The 22,083-nt window shown below is 43.4% G+C and overlaps 1 protein-coding gene across 1 annotated transcript in view; it reads right to left on the bottom strand.

Annotated features, from left to right (window-relative positions):
* The window catches only part of SIDT1 (SID1 transmembrane family member 1), a 234,634-nt gene that overhangs the window by 5,785 nt on the left and 206,766 nt on the right, over window positions 1-22,083 (bottom strand). The window lies entirely within an intron of this gene.

Genomic DNA, 22,083 nt, shown 5'->3' with positions numbered 1-22,083 from the left:
TGTTCTACATTGTTTACATGTATATTAAATGATGAAACAAAGATCAATCAGTTTGGGCTGGTCTGGTGCCTCAGAGGGACCTAGGCTCCATTCCAGGCTCGGGTCTTCTGTTGGCCAGGTTGACCCACAGTTCAGGAACACTATGCTAGAGAAATATGAATGAAAATGTGGATGCTATAATTTTAAGTTTAATATTTTTATTGAAAAATTCAAACACATACAACCCCCACCAACAGGACATCATTCTCAAATAATTGAGTTCCCAGTACAATTAAATATTAACAAGCAGACAAAAAGCATCCAATGGTGCCCACGCCCTCTTAATAGCAGCCACTTCTTAATCTTTACAAACCAAATAGAGAACATTCCACCAGGCATTCATTGACAAAGCAGTATTATCTTTCCATTCTGATAAAACCAGTTGTACAGCTAAACTCAGAAGCATATCAAACAACTTAGCTTTATTCTTGCTCAAAAGAGGAGACAAGACTGCTGATCGCATAACTACAATTTTATGACAATTCAATCTGAATACCCAGCACAGTTGTAATCCTTTCCCAAACTGAATTCCACAAATGTTAAATTCAAACAAGCAAACAACATATATTAAAAGTACCCACATCTGACTTGCAGGGCCAACACTTACTAGACCCATGCTCAGTCAATTTTGACACTTACAAGGAGTCCATAATGCTCTATGGGCAACATAGAACAAGGATTACAAAACAGAGGCTGACAAAGGCCTACAAACCCTAATCCCAAATATTTCGCATACTTACTCAGAAAAACTTTCCCCCCAAATCATACTCCCAGATGTGTTCCAATGCAACACATATAAACACACTCTTAAATTTAACCTTCCTATACACTACGGAAGCTTTCTTAGGCACCCCAGCCAGCTCAACAGAAAAGTCCTTCAAACCTGGATCCCCACCAACTGTCTGAGCAACCAGACCAGAGGCCTGCAGACAATACCTCATGTGCAACCACTGATAATAACTTTTTGGCTCCAACTTATACTCCCCTCTATAACTCTTGAAAAGACTTAAAATATTTTCCCTGCAGAAGCTGGTGAACAAACCAAACCCCCTTCACCAGGCAACTGGACCAGCTAACTATGCTATATTGTATTCTAACATCAGAATTATTCTAAACTAGTAAAAATGGCCCGTTTCTGGTGGCGATGAAACAGGCGCTAGCGGGCACGACTTCCCCTCCCCTTACGGTACCTGTTCCGTCGGCCCAGGAAAGAAAGAGCCCCCTCTTTCCTCCCGTAGCGGTGGCTTCCGTGCTGCATCGTGTGGGAGTCCGGACTCTGGCTCTCAGCGTTTCAAAATGGTCGCCGAGAGTTGAAGTCTCGCGTGGCAGCTTGAACTCTCGGTGGCCATTTTCAAACGCCGAGAGCCGGACTCCCACATGATGCAGCAAGGAAGCCACCGCTATGGGAGGAAAGAGGGGGCTCTTTCTTTCCTGGGCCGACGGAACAGGTACCTCTAGACCACCAGGGAGACACGCGTAAGGGGAGGGGAGGTGACAGGGGGGAGAGGGAGGTTGGTGAGGTTAAGCGTGTGCTACCATGGGCAGGGTGGTAAGTTGTAAGGGGCGGGGCTATGTGGCAAAAGGGGCCGGGTTCATGTGCATGTCGGCGGCGGCTGGGATTTGTTGGAAGGGGAGGAGTAGGGTTAATTTGTTTTCGTGTTCCACCCTCGACGTCATCACGTGACGCGAGGGCGGGGCATGAAGATGTTGTGGCTTCACCACCATGAAACCATGAACCGGTGTGTGAGTGACGTCAGTGTCCTCAGAACGTTGAGGCTGCGTTTTATTATAGTAGATAGCATGCCTCTGAGTTAATTACTATGTCAGTCCCAACTACCACACCACAAATTTTTCTATTTGTGGCACGCTCTGCAATATCAGAGAACAAGGCACTACTTTTTAAACCTGTGCTGTAAGCAGATTACACAAAGGAAACAGCAATAAATGCTTCCTTTTCAGAGAAAGTTGGAAACTTATGGAATTGATACGTTTGAAACTTGTGTGCAGTCACGCCAACTGTCAATGTATTGACCTCTATAGGTTCATACCTTGATGCTTCAGAATAGTTTGGACTAACTCCCCTCCCCCCCCAAACCAGAGGGTTCATCAAGGCCAACCTACTGCCTAATAGATCTCTCTCTGCATAGTAATCCTGAGAAAGTGAAACTGTACACAAATTTTAAACCTCCCTTAATTTCATTCTTTTCTTGTACTCTATTGTGTGACCATTGGCCAGTATATACAAGTATACTCAGAAATTGTATTGTGCCTTCTCCTCCCCAAAACTTACACTCCCTGGCTGGCTGTTCAACTCCCAAGACCACCACTGGCCAACTCAAGGATGGTCCATGTTGTCTGGCCTTGTATATACTTTTCTATGTTAGATTCTGTAGACTTGGTTCTAACCAATGAAATGAAAAAGGGTATTTAAAATCCATAATTAGTTGAGTTGGCAGAGTTCAGGACTGGTATACAAAACCAAAAATAATCAAAATCCCTCCATAGTTAATTTCAAAAGCTCAATAGCCTTGCATTTTGTTTCTTCAAGGGAAGCGGAGTCAGTACACCAAACCAACTCCTCTATTTTTCTACTGTCCAACTCCAGCTCCTACTGATATTAGGCTTTAAATTTTTTGTTTTGGATCTAAAGTACTGGTAAATATATCTTTAGCTCCAAGACAAAGATATGTATATATAAATAGAAAATGATAAATTTACCAGATGATTTTTTTTTAAATTTTGAAGCTGGAGTAGGTACTTTTTACTGACTTGACTCCAACTCCACCCAAAATGGCTTCTGACTCCAAAGCCCTGGTTTCCTCACATATTGGAATTTACTCAGCTGCTAGCCTGCTTAACTATTGATATGAGGTTGTGCCTGCACTTATTATTACATAGTAGATGATGACAGCAGAGAAAGACCTGCATGGACCATCCAGTCTGCCCAACAAGATAAACTCATATGTGCTACTTTATGTGTGTACCTGACCTTGATTTGTATCTGTCATTTTCAGGGCACAGACTGTAGAAGTCTGCCCAGCACTAGCCCCGCCTCCCACCACCAGCTCTGCAACCTATCCGCTAAGCTTCTGAGGATCCTTTCCTTCTGAACAGGATTCCTTTATGTTTATCCCACGCATTTTTGAATTCCGTTACCGTTTTCATCTCTACCACCTCCCGCATGAGGGCATTCCAAGTATCCACCACTCTCTCCGTGAAAAAATACTTCCTGACATTTTTCTTGAGTCCGTCCCCCTTCAATCTCATTTCATGTCCTCTAGTTCTACTGCCTTCCCATCTACGGAAAAGGTTTGCTTGCGGATTAATACCTTTCAAATATTTGAACCAGTGGCGTAGCTAGGTGGGGCGCAGGGGGAGCGGTCGCTCCCCCAAATGGATTTTTTTTTTTTTATTATCATTTTTATTAATGACCAAAAGATACAGGTGACAATAAAGTGGAAAAAAAAAACATTGCATTACAAGTGTGTTCCAATAATCTAATTACATCCATGTTCAACCTGGTCATTTATAATTTTTGCTTTCATAATGTGCCTATCTAACCTCCCACCCTCCCACCTCCCACCCACCCTCCACCCTGCAAGCTTACCCATTCAGAATTCTACTGCGAGCCATGGGAGTCAAGGTATCCCAGAACAGTAACCAACATTGTAATAGTCGATCTCCTTTTGGGGATGCTAAGTCATTTATTTCCCTACGTTCTAGGGCTCCTAGGGAGATCATAAGGGATCGCCACCGTGGCATGGAAGGGGGTTCCGATGAGATCCAATTCAATAAAATCGTTTTCTTTCCCATAGCAGTCGCCCTGCGTAGGAACGGTAACATACCCCTCCTTCGGTTCCCTCTCACCTTATATTTGTCAAATAAAAGGGTAGGTAAGGGGCACCACTGCAACCCCCAGATACTCGAGACGAATGCACAAAGCTGTGTCCAGAAGACACGGACCTGGGGGCACAACCAGAACATATGTCCCAAATGCGCCCCAGTTCCCGCACACTTAGGGCAGTCATCCAAAGGTCTTAAGGCAGCTCTAAACGCTCTATGTGGCGAAATATACATTCTCATGTTAAATTTATATTGGGATTCCTGCAGTGTCACCTCTCTAAAGGTCTTATACCCCATTGCCAAATTAGCCTGTACCATCACTCCAGTAATAGAACAGCCCAAGTCTCTAGTCCAGGCCCCAGCAATCTGATCATATGATATCTCCGGGCAAAGCTCTTTGAGTTTAAAATGATAGAATTTTAGAGGAACCGAAAGCTGCGCCTCCAAATCTAGCAAATCTGTAATTTGTCTTCGTCTCTGCGAGGTCAACGACGCTCGGGGGAGGGAGGCAATGTAATGGCTCAATTGCAAGTAGGAAAGGGTAGCCTGTGCTGGAAGTCCAACATTCTCACACAAATCCTTGAAGGACTTACATTTGCCTTCTTTTGTTAATACTTGAAACAGGAATATTATCCCCCCCTCCCTCCATGTCTGAAAAGTCTCAGTATCCGTGCCCACTGAAAAATCTACATTGCCACCAATCGGTAGGAAGGGGGAAGAGTGGCACTCGAACCCTCCAGCTTTGCCCAGCCATCGCCATGCACGTCTCAGCGGCGTGAAAAGGGGAGCATATCCTTTGGCGGTGGGTGCTTTGCCAACTGGTGCATGCAACCAATAGCTAAAGTGATATTTGCTCACTAGTTTAGTTTCAGGAATGGGAAAGGAAAAAAAGGATGTGCCCCTAAACCAATCCGTAAGATGTCTCATGCAACCCGCCACTGACATACGTTGAATGCTGTGTACACCCAATCCTCCCTTTTGTATTGGAAGGTATGTTTGTTGTAGTGTAGCCCTGGGTCTCTTCCCATTCCATAGATATCTAGCTAGTAATCTGTGTAGTTTCCGCTCGTCTTTATATAAGAAGAATAGAGATAGCACCTGGACCACATATAGCCATTTCGGAACCAGGACCATATTGTACAGAGCTGCACGCCCCCACAAGGACAGGGGAAGGCGCTGCCACATTTCTAAAGTGTGTTGAGTCTCTTTCCACAAGGGGGCTAAGTTGATTTTATAAAGTTGCTTGAGCGATGTTGGCAATCTGATCCCCAAGTAGACCAAGTAATCAGCGGTCCACTTCAACGGGAACCTTCCCTCCCAGCGCTCCCGCACGGAGAGAGGTATTGGTAGCACCTCGGACTTCTGTGAATTAAGTTGGAACCCCGAGTAATATCCGAATTCTGCTATGTGATCTAAAGCTATTGTCAACGATGTCTGAGGTTGTGTCAGTACTAGGAGAATGTCATCTGCATAAGCCAATACTTTAACATGAAGCTGTGGCAGCTGAACTCCCTCCACCCCTGGGTCTTTTATAATATTGCGCAGCAGGGGCTCCAAGTATATCAAAAACAGAAGTGGAGACAGGGGGCAACCCTGTCTCGTGCCCCGTCTTACCAAAAAACGTGGAGAACACATTCCATTCACTAAGACTCTGGCTCCAGGATCCGTATATAGTGTATCAATTGCATGCAAATACCACCCGGACAACCCTATGTATTTAAGTGTTTGAAAGAGATAGTCCCAATTCACTTGGTCAAATGCTTTAGTAGCGTCCAGGCCTGCCAACATTAAGGGATGACCCGTGGCTTCCGCATACGCCACTGCCATCAGGGCCCTACGGACATTGAGACCTGGGTGTCTCCCCCGCACGAATCCCACCTGATGGTCCCCTACTAAAGCCGGGAGATGTATAGCCAGCCTGTCAGCAAGGACTTTAGCTAAAATTTTTACATCTACATTGAGAAGAGATATTGGCCTGTAAGACCCTGGCAAGTCGGGTGGTTTGCCCGGTTTCGGGATGAGAACAATTAAGGCTTCATTCGAATCCCTGGGCAGCCTCCCCACTCCCACAGCTGCTTCAAGGTGAAGTGTCAGGGGAACACTCAGTTGGGTCGACAATAATTTATAGTATTCTGTAGAGAAACCATCCAGGCCCGGAGATTTTCCCAAGGACAAACCCTTGATCGTTTGTTGAATCTCTCGGGCCTGGAGGGGAGCATTCAACTGATCCCGGACCACCTGTGGCAGTACCGGGAGGCCTGCGTCTCTCAAATAATCATCCAATTTTGGTCCCCCCTGCTGCGCCTCCGGTTGATATACTCGGGAAAAATAGTCTCTGAATATGGTCAATATATCCTTAGGACAAGATTTACGGGAACCATCAGGTGCCAACACCGTAGAAATAAATGTCTTCTCCGACCAGGCCTTTGCAACTTTAGCTAGTAATTTCCCAGGTCTATTACCATATTTGAAATAGTGATATTTACGGCCAAAAGCTTGCCTCTTGGCCCGTTCGTGGAGTAGTGAGTCTAGGGCCACCTGTGCCGCAATCACATTGTCATAATTGGTCTGGGTTCTACATCGTATGTGCGCACGTTTAGCTTGTTGGTATTTACGCTCCAGTAAAATTATGCCTTGGGAGATCTTTTTATTTCTTGCGCTTAAGTATCCGATAATTTCCCCTCTCATAACTGCTTTAGAAGTTTCCCAGAACAATGTCGGGTTGTCTTTGTGGGCTACGTTATCAGATTCAAACAGTTTCCATTTTTGTACTAGGAAATTGCCAAAGTCTCCATCCCCCGCTAAGTAGGATGGGAACCTCCATGACTTAAATCTGTCTACATTTTGTCCCAGTACTATATCAGCCCAGACTGGAGTATGATCTGATATCGCCATTGTTGCCATATCTGTCTTAACTACCCGAGAAAAAAGCGATGTGGAAACTAAAATGTAGTCTATACGGGACCAGGTTTTGTGGGCCTTCGACAGATGGGTATAGTCCCGCCTTTGCGGGAATAGTAACCTCCAGGGATCTACTAAGTCCATTAATTTACAGAGATAAGGTAATCCTTTACTGCGGGGTAGTGCGCTCCATGCCCCGACCGTCGAGCGGTCGAGGTCCGGGTCAAGCACTTGGTTAAAATCTCCCGCCACAATCCAAGGGGCCGTATCGTATTTGAGACCCAGATTTATCAATGTCTGGAAAAACTCTGCATCATAACCGTTTGGCCCATAAACCACACATAGGTAGTATTCCTGTCCCATAATATTGAGATGAAGTAGGACGTATCTTCCCTTAGGGTCTTTCCCTATTAATTTAGAAGTGCATGGGAGCCCTTTCCTAATCAATATCGCCACTCCTCCCCGTCTAGCCCCGGAGGAGGAGTAATAACACTCCCCCACCCATTGCTGGCGCAGCTTTCGGTGTTCCTCGTCTGAGAGTTTGGTCTCTTGTAGGCATACTATGGAAGCCTTTAGGCGGTTCAAGTGTGTTAAAATTTTTGATCTCTTAATTGGAGAGGTAATCCCCGCCACATTCCAGGTCACTAATCTTAAATGTTCAGTCAAAGCAATCTTCTAACTTCGTCAATTTAACATATAGCAAACCTAACTTAACGCCCCGGTTGCCCAGCCTCAACCAAAGGCTCCTTATATCAGCCAACACACATTCATACCATGGTTTACCCAAGCCCACAGCTCTTCTTTGTGTCCCTTCATCAATCTGCTCGCTTCTGCTTCCATTCCCTCCCTCTCCCTCCCCCTTCCCCTGTATCTCCCCCCCTTGTCCTCCCCCCATCTTCCCCCCACTAACTATCTGGCCTGTCTTACCAATCTCACTGCGTTCAGTGAGTGTAGCAGGCAGAGGTCTAGATGCTATAGGAGCCCTACCCTTCTTTCATATCAAAATAAATGTATCATAGTTAGTGTCTCACATAGCCCAGAAAGCCACCAAGATCACACCGTCAGGTATTCGAACAGCTTTCCGCTCCAGTCCATTCCTGAGCCATTCCGCCATATGTCTCTGGTCTACCATCTTGTTCACCCAGCCATTCGGTCTCACTCTTTTTCACAGTCAATTTTCGCCGTTAGCAGCCCAACAAGAACTTTCTAGAACTCAAGCAAAGTAGCAATCCAACCGGCAACTGCCAACCAAGAACTCCATCAACATATTGTGTGGTTAAACCATCTGTGGAATATAATGGCAATCCCCCCAATGTCAGGTCTGGTGATGATTCAACCACTCCGCTACAGCATCTGGTTCAGTATAAGTTGTCCAGGTTCCATTCGCCAAGATTTTCAAGGTTGCTGGATATTGCAGGGTGAATTTGAACTTTTTTTCCACTAAACAGGTGCAAACCGTGGAAAAAGCACGGCGTTGTGCTGCCAAAGCCGCAGAGTAATCCTGAAAGATACGTATTAAGGTTCCATCATACTTTGTAGTTTCCCTGCAGCTTTTATACTGTCGCAATATTGCCGCTTTTTGGGCATAACAGTGAAATTTTGCTATCACCACTCTGGGCCTCGATTCTCTTGTCGGCCTAGGTCCTACACGATGTGCACGTTCAATTCGGATCGTACGGCCTTCTCCAGCCTCCGGGAAATGTGCCTGAAGCCATGTTTCCAATGTGCGTTTTAAGTCTTTATCTGCCAAGGATTCTGCAAATCCCACAAAGCGGAGATTATCGCGGCGCGAGCGATTTTCCAAATCTTCTACTCGCTGCACATTCTCCTGGACCAGGCGTTGTAGTCTTTCTATCTCTCCCGAGTTATTTTGTTGACCATCTTCCACCTCCGCAACCCGGGCCTCCAGCTCCCCAGTCCGACGTGAAAGTTCTGTCGTGAGCGCCGACAGCCCCGTTATCTGGGCAGAAAGCTGATCAAACTGGGGGGCCAATGCGCCCACCACTGCTTCTGTAAGTTCTGGCAGCGTGAAATCAGAGGCCGGGCGGGAGGGTGAATTCGCCGGCGAGGCGGCCGCCATCTTGGATTCGCCAAGTCTCGGTTTCTCCTCTTTTTTCTTCGTGTTTTTTGCGGTTTGCGCCATCGCCGATCGCGTTAAATATTTGTCCATATACTGGGAGAGCGTGTGCGCCTTAGATTCTCTACTTTCTGGGGTCGGAGACGTCTTTAAAGGTTCGAATTTCGGGCAGGGCTCCCAGCAGCCGAAAATTCACTTCCTTCCCAGCTCACAGCATCACGTGACCACTCCCCAAATGGATTTTTAAAAAAATGGCACCTATGCAGTTACCGGCATGGTCGGCACACTGCAGCAAGGATTTTAAAAAAATAGCAGTAACTTTCTCCCCTCCCTTTCCGTCTCTTCTCACCCCACCAAGTGCAAGACCACTTTCTGTTCTCAGTCTTCCAACCCCCCACCTCCCCTCCCGGACTGTCAAGCCTATTCTTTAGCAGCCCCAGCCCCTGCAGCAATAACATGCTGCCTGTTTGAGCGAGCCGGTATTGGATCCTTCCCTCTGCTGCTTGCGTGACCCACCCTCGCGTAAATAGGAAGTACTGTACTTGCGTCGAGGCGCGGATCTGGCTCAGCGTGTTATCACTGAGGGAACAGCTAACAGAGCAGGCTTGCCAGTTCGGGTGGCGGCGTCAGTGTCAGCAGTACTGGGGAGAGAGGGGGAGGAGAAACAGGGTGCTGGTCTGGACTCAGGGAGGGAGATTGATGGCGGCAGCAGCAGCGGAGAGAGAGAGGGGAAACAGGGAGCTGCACTTGGGGAGGGGGATTGATCTTGATGGCGGCAGAGAGAGAGGGGGGAAACAGAGGATGCTGGACTCAGGGAGGGGGATTGATGGTGGCAGCGTAGAGAGAGAAAGAGGGTAAACAGATGATGTTGGACGGGACCTGGGGAGGGGGATTGATGGTGGAGAGAGAGAAAGATGGGAAACAGAGGATGTTGGACCTGGGGAGGGGGATTGATGGCAGTGGAGAGAGAAAGGGGAAACAGATGATGCTGGACTCAGGGAGGGGGATTGATGGTGGTAGCGGAGAGAGAGAGGGGAAACAGAGGGTACTGGACACACGGAGGGGGGTTGAAGGCAAGGAGGTTAGACAAAACAGGAGACTGGGTGAGGCTAGCTAGCCTTTTCACCCAAAACAATATAAAAAATTATTATTAGAAGTAAGGGACTGCCTATGCATGGTCCATCCTAAAACGTTTAAGCTGTTCCAGTTGGATAGGTAGTGCCTTAAAAGGTGGAGGACAAAATATTTTTTTATTTTAACTCATTTGACAGCTTTTTAATTTATTTGAAAGTGTCCCATATGTAGATATAGATATCATGAAATGACAATTGAATATCACTAAAATAGCTTTAAAAATTATTGTAGCTGGTAGAAACAGCACCAATAAACTCTGTATTTTGTGCTCTTTTTTCTATACTGCTCAATATTATACAGATGGCCACATTTCAGTGAGGATATCCTGTTTCCTGATGGATTAAACTTTGTTAACTAGTGTAATCTGCTTTGGGAAGCCTGGTGTTATAAAGATGGAAAGCGGGAAGAGAAGCGGAAGATGGCAGACCAGAGGACGAGGAGCGAGAGAGAGAGTAAGAAGGGGAGAGATGCAGCTACACAAACCCTGATGGCTTGGTTCCTTCCTGGGTTGTGTACACTTAGCAAGCTTTCCCTTCTGGTGTGAAGTTTGCTGTCTATACAACCTGGAAGGCACATGGTATTGGGAATTTGTGTAGCCATGTCTCCTGGCACAATAAGGAGGAAAGGGAGAGAGAGGGTCAGGGAATTGCTAGACCATAGGGATGGAGGGAACAAATAGAGGGGATAGGGAACTGCTAGACCATAGGGGTGGAGGAGAGAGAAGGGTTGAAGGGTCAAAGAGATGCTGGGCTACAACGGTATAAGAAGGGAGAGGGAAGGGAGATATTGGCATGGTAGAACAATGTGGGCAGAGACAATGAAGGTTCTCAAGGAGAGATGAGTGAGAGGAGGATGGTAAGTACAGAGGGTAGAATTGTATAATAGGGAGTGGGTGAAAAAGAAGTTTAGGGAAGGAGTGAGACAGGAGAGGTAGGGGTGAGAGGTACTGGTGAGTGAAATATAGGTGGAGGACTGAAGAGTGAGAAGATAAAATCTAAGGGGAGAGACAGAAAAGAGAGGAAATGTATCAGAGACAGATATAGTGAGGGAATAGAAGATAAGATGAAAATGGAGATAGGACAAATGGACTGCACCCACTGGAAAGACAGCAGAAGACAGAAAAACAGAAAAGAAACTGGGACCAACATGCTTGAAAAAATAAAATACCCAGACAACAAAGGTAGAAAAAAGTGTTTTATTTTGAATGTATTTGGTGGAATATGTTAGCTTTGGGAAATGTGCATCACAGATGTCTTTTGTAATTTTTTGTTTTCAGTACAAGAAAAAATACGTTTGTGTTTTCATTTCTCCCATGTTATGCAACATGCCTAGTTTGAATTCTTGGGGTTCTCAATTCAATTTTTATCTTTATATTTCTGATGTGATCCCTTGTTTCATATTTGGTGTGTGACCAAGGTGTGGTATTCTGTGGGCAAGTAGTTTCTGTGTAGAACTGTTTAGCAGTCTCACTTGTTCTGTTTTACCAGTAGTAAATGTGTTGGTGTTCTAGGACTCCGTGTAATATTTGTAGTGCAGGTATATTGGTGCTTTAGGGCCCAGTGTAGTATTTATAGTACTAGCTTTTCATAGGTGAATATGGTGTGGTATGTTTTCTGTATAGGTTTGTGTCTTTAGTGGGTTGCTTGTGTTATTTCATAAACTGGCTGTATTTGAAAGTAGGCTCCAGGGCAAGGGCTGCCTTTGGTGACCCTTGTCACCAAAAATAAAAATGCTAAAGGACTAATGGGCTCCACATCCTGTAGAGTCACCACACAAACAAAACCCCATCTGATTTAAACAGTTTCTACTAGTGGAACGAGTGTTCCTGAGGTGATGGCCACAATTTTAATAATTTTACTTGTAGTTAAGAAGACAGGCTGCCTTCTCTGGCCAATCCTGGGACCTCTGCTACCTCCCGTCTCCTGATGTAACTTCCAGGTTCTTTGTAGGTGGGATGCAGCAGAAGCAGCCTGTGTTAATCACTGCCAGCCACAGTCACTGCACCTAAGCGACAATACCGGCACTGCCGCCTGTCTGACACTGACTAGCGCCTACTTTACAAAAGTTTGCTCCCCCTGATGTCAAAACCTGGCTATGCCTCTGATTTGAACGTCTGTATCATATCACCCCTGTTTCTCCTTTCTTCCAGGATATACATGTTCAGGTCAGCAAGTCTCTCCTCATATGTCTTGTAACTCAAATCCCATACCATTCTTGTAGCTTTTCTTTGCACCACTTCAATTCTTTTTACATCCTTAGCAAGATACGGCCTCCAAAACTGAACACAATACTCCAGGTGAGGCCTCACCAATGACTTATACAGGGGCATCAACACCTCCTTTCTTCTGCTGGTCACACCTCTCTCTATACAGCCTAGCAATCTTCTAGCTACGGTCACCGCCTTGTCACACTGTTTCGTTGCCTTCAGATCCTCAGATACTATCACCCCAAGATCCCTCTCCCCGTCTGTACATATCAGACTCACCACCTAACACATACGTCTCCCATGGATTTCTATTCCCTAAGTGCATTACTTTGCATTTCTTCGCATTGAATTTTAATTGCCAAACCTTAGACCATTCTTCTAGCTTCTGCAGATCCTTTTTCATGATTTCCACTCCCTCCTGGGTGTCCACTCTGTTACAAATCTTAGTATCATCAGCAAAAAGGCGGTATAAGCAAGGCCAACCTGTACAGGCTAGGCAGTTTCCTATCTCCTCCATATATAAATGAAACCACACCATTGTAGAAAGATGGATGATCTGTCTATGGGGTGCACTGTACAGCTAGTTAGCTTGCTATCTCTCTCTTCTGGTTCTCCAATGGGCTGATGACTTTTGAAAGTTTGAAGAAATTGCTTTGTTGTTTGTACTGTAATGTCATCAATAAAACAGACTGAAATGTACTTTAATAAAATGATTTAAATATAAAATCATAACTGTTCGAGGCTTCTGCGGATGGGATCAGACAGAAACTTTGCCCCCTTTTCATTCTCTAGTATAAAGGAGCTGGCAGATAGAGTAGCTGGAGCAGGTGGAGAACTCAGGAGGCAGCATGCATTTAAATAATACAGGTAATGTCACAAGCCAGTATCTGATTTGAAAGGCTGCTTTCTCCCTCTTCTGCCTGCATACTGGAAACTGCTTTTCGGATATACAAAGGTGTTGAACTGCCTCCTGGAGTCTCTGATGGAGAAAGTTGAAGACTTAGCGAATCACTCCAGGTGTCACAGTATATGTATCTGTAGTGTACTGGAACCAATCAGTGAAGAGACTTGTGCTCAGACTGTGCAGGAGATTTGCCAGAAAATTCTTTAGGGAAAGCAAACATCTGTAATCTCATTGTCTAAGGTAAAAAATGATCGAACTCGCAGAGCCTTAGGCTCACAGCTAAATAACAGGCCACAGAAGTGAGAACTTGCCTTAGGAAAGTAGGGCTCTGGGAGGAAGCAATGCTGGATCGATGGACAGTCTGGAAGAAAGGGAAAAGTTAGAAAGCAATGTTGGGTCTGGGGGTGGAAGGGAGGGAGAGATGCTGAACAATGGGATGGAGAACGTGGTGAAGGCGGTTAGCTTGGCAGAGTTTAAAAAGGGGTTAGATGGTTTCCTAAAGGCCAAGTCCATAAACCACTACTAAATGAACTTGGGAAAAATCCACAATTCCAGGAATAACATGTATAGAATGTTTGTACATTTGGGAAGCTTGCCAGGTGCCCGCCTGGATTGGCCACTGTCGTGGACAGGATGCTGGGCTCGATGGACCCTTGGTCTTTTCCCAGTGTGGCATTACTTATGTACTTATGAGAAAGATCAGAAAAGAGGGACTAATGTTGGACCACAGGGGGTGGGGAGAGAGAGGAGGAGAGACGGACTCATGGGGGGGAAGGTAGGAGGGAAGAGAGGTGGGACAGGAAGATGCTAAAGGGGTGGAGAGAAAGGAACAGGGAGATATTAGGCAATGAGACTGAGGTGGACTACAAGAGTGGAGACAGGGAGAGGAGATTCTGCAAATGGGGGAACCATGTTGGACAAGTCAAAATGGGGTGGGGATAAGTGAGAGGAGAATAGTGATCAAACAGGTAGAAATGTAGTAATGGGGAGTAGATTGTAGGAGATAGGAGGCTAGGAAAGGAGTGAGATGGGAAATGGGAGAGCTAGGGATTGAGAAGAGATGGAAAACTGATAAGTAGCTGAAAATTAAAAAAGGAGAAGGGTGTGAGGGAGTGTGAATTTGAGTAGACAGAGGCAGAAAAAAAAGGGAGGAAATAGCTGAAAGGGAAAAATCAGGTGTAGAAACAGGTGTAGTGAGGGAACAGAATGAAAGAAGAGAAGAGAGGAGAAATAAAAATAGACAGGAGACCCTGGAAACAGAATTAGCGGAAGAACAGACAAGAAAGCAGAAAAAGAAAAAACTGGGACCAAGATAATGGAAAAACAAAATAGCCAGACAACAAAGGCAGAAAGAAGTGTTTTATTTTGAATTTATTAACTGGAATATGGATTTTGTACTGGTTTTGTATTGTATTCAGTGGCTTAGCCAGATGGCTGATTCAGGTGGGTGGGGGGAGCCCAAAATGGAATACAAAATATAAATACTTGAGCTGGCAGGGATCTCCCCAAGCCCCACCAACTGAAGACCTCTTCCTTCAGTTTGGCAGCCAGAAATCTCCAAGTTCTGCAGCTGGTGGCAATATCACCAAGTTCCTACTGCTGCCCCCCCTACCACCACATATGTTTGGTTTTCATGCATTTGTGAAAGCCAAGCAGGTGGAGGGGGGGGGGGGGCAGTAGCAGCTGCTGGCTGCAGGTCTTAGAGAGTTTTGGTCACTGGACCTGAGGAGGGGAAGGAGATGTTAATTTTTTTTGGGGGGGGGGCCTAAGCCTCCCCCTTCATGGTTATACCACTGATTGTGTTCAGCAAAAAATAAACTTGGCAAGTACTGCAACACTGGAGAAACAAAAATAGAAATGCATTTCAGCTTCTGGGAATTCCCAGTTCCATTTTGGTGTTGGATTTCTAATTTGTGATCCCTTGCTCTGTATTTGTTGAAAGTCTGTCTGTATTTTGCATGTGAAGAAGTAATTTAAAGTTGTTTTATATAGAAGTAACAGTGGGAGGGGAAATCGGGGGCGGGGCAGGATTGGAGAAGGGATTCGGGGGCCCCTCCTTAATTTCTGCCCTGGGCCCCAGAATGTCTAACACTGACCCTAGATTACAACCTGAAGACATGATCTCAAATGAAAGTCTGCATACTGTGACAGGGGTTCTAACTGTAGGAATATGTGAAAGACAAGTGCTGCATGCATTAACTGTCAACAATTCTATGAGCTATGATGTCATTGGATATAGTGTAATGTCTTGTGGGCAGTGTTGCCAGGTGGGCGGTTTTACCGCCCAATTGGGCGGTTTTCCGCGACCCGCCGCGAGAAATTTTTGCCCGCGGCGGGTTGCGGTTTTTTTGGGCTGTTTTTGGGCTTCAGGGCGGTTTTTTCAGCCACGGGGGGGCGGGGTTAGTGACGTTTCTGGGCGGGGTTAGTGACGTTTTGGGCGGGGTTAGTGACGTGGGAGGCGGGGCCGATGACGTGGGAGGCGGGGCCGATTACGGGGAGGCGGGGCCGGTGACGTGGGAGGCGGGGCCGGTGACGGCGGGGGCGGGGTTGATGACGGCGGGGGCGGGGGTGGGGGTGTCAGGGGCGGGGTTTGTGTTTGGGCGGGTTTTGGGCTGTTTTTTGGGCTGGATTGGGCTGGAAAAAAATTTTCCACCTGGCAACCCTGCTTGTGGGTGTGTCTGAGTCACTCTAGTTGTTCTGTGAGCAGTGTTGCCAGGTGGGCGGTTTTACCGCCCAATTGGGCGGTTTTCCGCGACCCGCCGCGGGAAATTTTTGCCCGCGGCGGGTTGCGGTTTTTTGGGCTGGTTTTTGTGCTTCGGGCGGTTTTTTTAGGTGGCTTTTTCGGCCGCAGTGGGCGGGGTTAGTGACGTTTTTGGGCGGGGTTAGTGACGTGGGAGGCGGGGTTAGTGACGTGGGAGGCGGGGTTAGAGACGTGGGAGGCGGGGTTAGTGACGGGGAAGGCGGGGCCGATGACGGCGGGGGCGGGGTTGATGACGGCGGGGGCGGGGGTGATGACGCGGGGGCGGGGGTGTCAGGGGCGGGGTTTGAGTTTGGGCGGGTTTTGGGCTGGATTTTGGGCTCCTTTAGGCTGGAAAAATATTTTCCACCTGGCAACCCTGTCTGTGAGTGAGTGAGTCAGTCTGTGTCAGCATAAGATGGTGTTAGCAATCTCTCTTCAAGCTGTATGATAACCAACTGACAGAATTTTGTATTCAGTAGTTTTACCATGTCTACTGCAAGTATGATGTAAATAGTTATCTGAAGAAACTGTAAGTAAACATCATTTTTGTTTGGAAGTTAAAGAAGAGAGAGTAATTGAATCTTTTTTTATTCAAGAGTCTGTGTGAAAGAGAAAGAGAGAGAGAACAAAAAAATGGGAGTTAACACTTCTAAAGCTCTGCTGCGTATGGGCTAAATCTGCTGAAGTAAAAGTCTATTTTTTCATTTCTCCCCATCATATTGGGTTATGGACCCATAATAAAAAAAAAACATTAAGAAATTTTTTTTAATCTCTCCACACAAAAGACAAGATGGCAGCTGCACCATTACTATGTTCTCTCAAAGTGCCCCAACTGAATGAACATAACTATATTCAGTGGGAAATGAGATTTAAATGTATTATTGAAGCAAAGAAGCTAAATATATGTTTGGATCAAGTAAGAAATGCTGACAATTTTGAAGAATGGAATACTGCAGACTGTTATGTCAGAAGTATGCTATATGAAGCTCTGACAGAGAAACAGGCAATATTGATTGATGGAACAGACACCTCAAAAGAAATATTACAAAAATTGAAAACCATGTATGGTACTTCATATACAAAACAACAGCCTATATGGTTATCAGAAATAATTCAATTGAAGTTGAATGACAAGAAAAAATGTAATGATCATATAACACATTTAATGTCATTATTTAAGAAGCTAGAATTATCGGGTATACCTATCTGCGATGCTTTAAAGAGAGCTTTTATGTTTACATCTCTGTCTAAAAGTTTTGAAGTATTCAGGACAGTGAATGAAGCAATTGAGGGACAATCTTTTGAACAGGCTGTCTCTAAGCTTAGACAAGAATGTATTATAACAGAGGAGATCTGTTCACCAAGAGAGATTAACCAGAATGAAACATTTTTCTCAGCGATGCATAGTAGGAGGCGGAGCTATAATGAAAAAAGCCTGCCCAGAAACAAGCTGATTTGCTATTCATGTGGTAAAGAGGGACATGTATCAAAATACTGTAACAAGAAAAACCACACCCCTTCTAGCTCATTTAAGCCAATGGAGAATAAGCATGGTCAAAGAAAAAATTATGACCATGACAACAGTAAGAATAAGAGCTGTATAATGACAGAAAAATCTTTTAATATAATGAAGAACACTTCAGATAAAAATAGTTGGATATTAGATTCTGGCAGCACAAAACATATAACCAATAATAAAGAATTTTTCACAGATATGAGACCAGAAGATGGTAGTCTTCACACAGCAAATGCTGGCTCAACAATGATCAAAGCAAAAGGAAATGGACATTTAAAATGCATAGTATCAGATAGAGTCAAGAAAACTCTTGTAAAAGATGTCTTATATGTTCCACGAGCAGTTTGTAATATGCTCAGTGTATCAGCATTAGACAAGAAAGGTTTTTCAATTCATTTTGAAAATAGTAAATGTACAATTTCTGATGGTAATGAAATTTATGCTGAAGGTTATATGAATAACAATGTCTATAAGTTAAACATTACAGGTGAATCATCACATCTTATAAAAACAAAGAAGAATACAGAATGTAATCTTGAGACCTGGCATCGTCGAATGGGACACAGAGATCCAAAGGTGATCTTGGAGCTGCAAAGTAAGCAACTTGCAACAGGCATAAAAATAAGTGCCAGTAATGGTAAGATGGAAAAATGCATAGATTGTATTACTCAAAAGGGGGTAAGACCCTCATTTCCATCATATAAAGGAAAAAGAAGTAGTAAAATACTGGACTTGATACATAGTGACTTATGTGGACCATTTAATATTCCATCACTAGGGAATAACAAATATGCATTAATATTTGTGGATGATTTCTCTAGATACTGTATGGCCTATCTATTAAAAGAAAAGAATCAAGTTGCTGATATGTTAAAGAAGTTTGTAGCCTTGGTAAGCAATAAATTTGATAAAAAAACCAAAGATTCTACAGACTGACAACGGTGGTGAGTTTACTTCACATACCATACAAACATTTCTAGAACAAGAAGGTATTCAGCACATAAAGACAGTTGCATATACACCAGAACAAAATTCTGTAGCTGAAAGAAAGTTCAGATCGCTTGTAGAAATGACAAGATGTATGCTATCTGATAGTAATCTTCCAAAGAGATTATGGGGAGAAGCAATTCTCACAGCAGTATACCTACAGAACAGACTACCTACAAAAGGGACTGATCGCACCCCACATGAAATGTGGCATAGTAAAAAGCCAAATCTGTCACATATAAGAATATTTGGAAGTACAGCATATGCTCATGTGCCGAAACAGAAGAGACATAAGCTGGATTCCACAACAGAAAAAGGAATTCTAGTGGGCTATGATTCAGGTCACAAAGGTTATAGAATTCTGAATCTAAACACTGGATTTGTTGGTGTAAAACATATCACATATTTTGATGAAAATAAAAAAATTGATAAAGACTGGAAAATTCCAAATGAACCTTATCATCCAGAATATGAAAAGAAACCAATAATCAATATCCCGGTGATTATAAACACTAATATACCAGAATTGTCTGATAATAATTTTTCTGATTCTAATGAGGAACAGGGAAATGAAATAGATACAGAAAGTGTTTATACTGAAGACAGTACCACTGATGAAGGGGAAATGATTGGAGATAGAATCTCGATCTCAGATGACACGGAGAGGTCAGACCAACAAAATGTCAGACGCTCATCCAGAGAAAATCGAGGTAATCCACCCCAAAGACTATCTTATTTAACAACTTCTGATGATGCACAAGAACCTTTAACTTGGGATGAAATTGATCAAATGTCTGAAAAAGAAGCAGAAGAATGGAAAAAAGCTGCACAAGATGAAATCGACGCGTTGCATAAAAACAAAACATGGAACTTAACTGAATTACCCCATGGCAAAAAGGCCATAGGATGCAAGTGGGTATTTAAGTTGAAAAGAAATGCACAAGGACAAGTAGAAAGATATAAAGCCAGACTGGTAGCAAAAGGTTATCTTCAAAAATATGGTGAAGATTATGATGAAGTATTTGCACCAGTAGTGAAACACACAACAATCAGAACTCTCCTAAGCATAGCTGCATCAAAGAAAATGCAAGTGAAACACATAGATGTTAAAACAGCATTTCTTCATGGAGATATATCTGAAGACTTGTATATGAAACAACCAGAAGGTTTCATAGATACAAATAATAGTCATTTAGTGTGTAAACTGAACAAAGGTTTATATGGTTTAAAGCAAAGTGCAAAATGCTGGAATGAGAAGATGCATGAAATGTTAACTGATTTAGATTTTAAGCAAGGAGAAGCAGATAAATGCTTGTATACTAGACAAAAGGAAGGTCATTGTGTGTACATTTTAGCATTTGTAGATGATTTGCTTATAGCAAGTGAAAGTGAAAAAGAGTTTAAAGACATTGTAAAGTGTTTAAATCAGAATGTTGAAATAACTGAACTTGGAAATGTGTCATACTATTTAGGTATGAATATTGAAAAACAGAAAGATGGTTCTTATTTAATAAGTCAGAAACAAAAGATTAATGATCTTATTGAAAGTATGGGTATGCAGGAAGCACACTCAGTAGGTTCACCTATGACCACAGATTTTCAGAGGGATGAAACTGAAAGGGAACCATTACCAGATAACATTCTATACAGATCTGCAATAGGAAAACTTTTGTATCTAACTACCACTTACAGAGTTGATATAGCTAATGCTGTAGGAATTTTAAGTAGAAGAGTGAACAAGCCTACTAAGACTGACTGGACTGCTGTAAAAAGAGTGGTAAGATATTTGAAAGGTACAATTGACTGTAAATTGGTGATTCCGGTAAATAGTAATCAGAAATTGATTTGTTACTGTGATTCTGATTGGGCTGGAGATCATTCAGATTACAAATCCACAAGTGGGTATGTGTTTATGTATGGAAAAACATCTATTTCATGGGCAAGTCATAAACAAACCATTGTAAGTTTATCATCCACAGAAGCAGAATATGTTGCTGTGTCTGAAGCATGTCGTGAACTAATGTGGATAGAAAAACTGTGTACAGATTTTGGTATAGAACAGCAGAGACCGATACAGATTTTTGAAGACAATCAAAGCTGTATAAGGTTGTCAATAAATGACAGGGTACAGTCTAGAACAAAACATATTGCAACAAAATTCCATAATGTCAGAGAATTGTCAAGGCAAGGAGTAATAAGTTTGCAATATAAACAAACTGACCAAATGATTGCTGATATCTTGACGAAACCGCTAGCTGTAAGAAATTTTGAAAATCTACGAGAAAAGATAGGACTGTATGTATATAAATAAATATATAAGAATTGAATTGTTGGACAATAATGCATGTGAAAGGGTATGTAGGAATATGTGAAAGACAAGTGCTGCATGCATTAACTATCAACAATTCTATGAGCTATGATGTCATTGGATATAGTGTATTGTCTTGTGGGTGTGTCTGAGTCACTCTAGTTGTTCTGTGAGTGAGTCAGTCTGTGTCAGCATAAGATGGTGTTAGCAATCTCTCTTCAAGCTGTATGATAACCAACTGACAGAATTTTGTATTCAGTAGTTTTACCATGTCTACTGCAAGTATGATGTAAATAGTTATCTGAAGAAACTGTAAGTAAACATCATTTTTGTTTGGAAGTTAAAGAAGAGAGAGTAATTAAATCTTTTTTTATTCAAGAGTCTTTGTGAAAGAGAAAGAGAGAGAGAACAAAAAAATGGGAGTTAACACTTCTAAAGCTCTGCTGCGTATGGGCTAAATCTGCTGAAGTAAAAGTCTATTTTTTCATTTCTCCCCATCACTAACAACGAATCTCTGCCATTTACAGTGAGTCTACCAGAAGGTTTTTGTGTAGAACTGTGGACTTTTGGAATAAGATTTATAATTGGAATAGTTGGAAATTGCTTATATAAATATTTAAATTCTTTACTAGAAATAGTACCCACATGATTAGCTGAAGGTCCAAAATTTGACACTGATATTCCCCTTAGCAGTGTTTCCCAAGTACCGTCCTGGAGTACCCCTTGCCAGTCAGGTTTTCAGGATATCCATAATGAATATACATGAAAGAGATTTGCATATAATGGAGGCAGTATATGCTAATCAAGTTCATGCATACTCATTGTGGATATCCTGAAAACCTGACTGGCAAGGGGTACTCCAGGACCGGACTTGGGAAACACTGCCCTTTAGGATTAGAAGGTAATTGCCAGTAAAAGGTAGTATCTGTCAACTGCCTGCAGGTTCTGATTAAAGTTAATGCTAGCAGAGGCGGAGATATATCTCCATGATGTTAAAACAGAGAACAGAGATTTATTTTTGATTGGATCACTGCAATTCCTATGGGATTCAATAAAGAAGTTGAATGGCCAACGGTTTGAGTGACATGGCAGGCATCTGCCTATTATGGATACGATAGCTCTTGTAAAGCGCATGCTCGTTCATCTTAGAGTTGTTAGATGCCATTGAGCAACAAGTCTGTTGGGACGGACACCTGGCGTTGTGTTCGCTAAATAGGATACAAGCTGATTAAGGTGCACAATTTTTACGTATTGGTTAATACTGATGAGGAATTATCATAGCTTTAGTGAAGAACACTTTTTACATAGCTTGTTCTGCAACACCTTTTTTTTTTGTAGTCTGACCCCTGATGTCGCCACAGTGCGAAACACAGGACTGTGTCGGGTTTCAGCAGAAGAATGTAGCTGATTTGTGAAAGGTGAACAGGG

This window comes from Microcaecilia unicolor, chromosome 5 (genome assembly GCF_901765095.1).
Source record: "Microcaecilia unicolor chromosome 5, aMicUni1.1, whole genome shotgun sequence".
In the NCBI taxonomy this organism is placed as follows: Eukaryota; Metazoa; Chordata; class Amphibia; order Gymnophiona; family Siphonopidae; genus Microcaecilia; species Microcaecilia unicolor.
The sequence above is the reverse complement of the archived record's forward strand: the minus strand, read 5'-3'. Positions and strand labels throughout refer to the sequence as shown.